This window comes from Pygoscelis adeliae, unplaced genomic scaffold (assembly GCF_000699105.1).
Source record: "Pygoscelis adeliae isolate BGI_AS28 unplaced genomic scaffold, ASM69910v1 Scaffold439, whole genome shotgun sequence".
NCBI lineage: Eukaryota > Metazoa > Chordata > Aves > Sphenisciformes > Spheniscidae > Pygoscelis > Pygoscelis adeliae.
In genome coordinates this window covers 47,617-50,261 of record NW_008825432.1, presented here as the reverse complement: position 1 = coordinate 50,261, position 2,645 = coordinate 47,617, and positions in this window count along the sequence as shown.

The window sequence follows — 2,645 nt, the reverse complement described above, 5'->3', positions numbered from 1 at the left end:
CCTTTCTCTTTCAAATGAGAGACTGTACCTTTCAGAAGGTAGTGGCTGAGTATTACAAAGAAAAGCTTACATTTCTACCTACAGTGTCGTATGTGTATAAGATTTTAGTGATGTCCTCAGGAAGAGGGACAAACAGAAGAAAATGAAGGTGCTTCTAAACAGCTATGTTCAGCTCACTGGTTATATTCAGCTAATTGGTTCAGCTTCTGTTTTAGAAATTTAGCACTGCTAAAGGGTTTCCACTTTGTTACTGGCTGAATCTGTTTATATGTTTTTCTAAGGGACCAGGTTAGAAAGCCTGCACTTCAGCTTATGCTAACAAAAGAAAACAGTATTGCTCAAAAGTTGGTTCTGGGGATGCTGCTGAATAGTCCACCTCAAATAAGAGCTCCAGGGACAACAGCCTAATCCTAGGACTTAGCCACCCAGTCCTATGAGGTCTCAGGGAGGTATTACTTCTTTTGTAATAAAAGCAAGTATAAAAATTCAGTAGCATCTGTCCAGCCTCTCACATGGAAGCTGCCACCTGCTTTAGTTATGACCCTTTGCTAAATGCCATTTCCATCTTCCTTTCCCAGAGGCATCCTGGTAGTCTCTAGGATGTTCTGCCTCAGCTGTCTTTTGTAAAGAATAATTTTCTTCCTTCCACCTCTTTCAAACATGAACTAATTGAAATTAATTACAGACACATAGTATCTGACTTTGACCTGTGAGAAACCAGTACATTTCTAGCCAAATCTCGTCACAGACCACAACCAAAACAGGACTACAAAGGAGGATGCTGAGCCTGTACAGTACGGACCAGCATGCCACACAGATTCAGAGGTATGGCTGACATGCAAAAAATAAAGTTGCTACGGTCTAGAGCTGTATGTCAGACCTAGTTTGACTTTCAAATATTCTTTTCAGTGTAAAGGTGGAAATTAGAGATTCAATATAATAATTGGTCCTTTCTTTTTTTATATGAATATGTTCTGAATGTGAGAAGTGTCAGACTGTATTTCTGAGGGACCTACCTTGCTTAAATAGGTTGCACGTGGATACATAGTGAACATGCAACCACACCTGAATCAAAGTTTCTTTTTAATACTAGTAGATATTTCACCTATGCTAATCAGTTTTTATTAAATGCTTGCTAACTAACATAGACCTATAATATATTTTCACTAAATTTAACATGGTCTTTACACCATCTCTATAAAAGTTACTAACTTAAAAAAAAAAAAAGGTACAAATAAAGCATTCAGTATCTCCAAGATCTAAAGCACTTTTTACACTTAAATTTTAAGTGCCTTTAAATTTTAATTAAATATTATTAATTTGATTATATGTGAATTTAATTAAAATTTAATTCTTAAAATATAGAACACTTATAGCACCTTTAATAATTTTAATTGCACTTCATTGTTGATGGAGAGGTTTAGGACTCCTTCAACAGAAAGATCTGGCTTCTTTCTTGCTATGTGCTAAGAAGTGACTGGATGCAAACTTCTGCTTCCCATAGATGCATAAATGATTGGTAAACTGCATACAGGTACATCTGATACAAAAATAATTTAAGAGTAAATAATTGTATTTCATTACCTGCTTAGTCAAAAAAAAGAGGCATATTTGATGATTAAGGGCATGTCTATGCTGCTACTGAAGTTGTGACTGTAACAGACAGGTGTACATGTTAAATTTAATTTAACTGGGTTGGGCAGCATAGTGGTGAAAGGCTTCACAGCTCTGGATTCACTGTGGCTAAGCAACCCTGAAACAGACCCTGGATATGTGTAAGGTTAGTTAGCTTATGCTGAGTCCTGTGCATCATGTCTTCACTGCTACTGCTTGCCCAAAACACCTATGTTAAATAACTATGAGAAAAAACAGGGATATTCTCATCATACTTTCAGAGTTTTGACAAAACCTAAGCTTGTGCTTGAAAAGTCCTTCCAAACATGAAAACATGTGGGCATGTTCTTTTGCAGAAACTTACTTTAAACTTAAAATTCTTCATGTAACTTTTTCCACTTCAGTCAGTTCCTTTCTTCATGCAACATTCACACTTGCTATGACAAATCTTTTTTTTCCAGTTCTGCTGGACTCAATCCTTCCCCTCCTTCTTTCCATAAGCTTTCTCCTGTAGAGTTAATGGCTTCTTTCAGTATCCCCTGTGAAAGGAAATTGATTCCAAAGGGTGGTAGGAAGGCTGAGTCTGTAGACTGAAGAATATTTGAGCTCGATCCGAGAAGCTTCAATGGATTTATTCTTCAGCCAAGTTCTGCTGAAATGTAAAGGTTTTGTGAAAGGACAATGCTGCAGTGTTGCTGTAATAGTACCTAAGAAGGAGGTGGAAAAATCCCAATAGTGCGAAACAGTGTCAAAACACATTTTATCAATATGAAATGTTTTAGCTGACACAGTTACATTTTTGCAGAATTTTTCCTTCAAATAGGTTTGAAATGCTTGTTTCTATTCCAAATGAAATCAGGTTTCAAAATCCAGCTCTGCATTTTCCATACAGTCCTCAGGAATATCAAATTCCACTTGCATTTTTATTTCCTCAGTAAGAAATGTCACAAAATGCAGTCAGCATAATGAAGGAGAAAACCTGCCACTCCCCAGAAAAGTCCAGAAACCACTAAGGAATAAAAGTTTCAGCT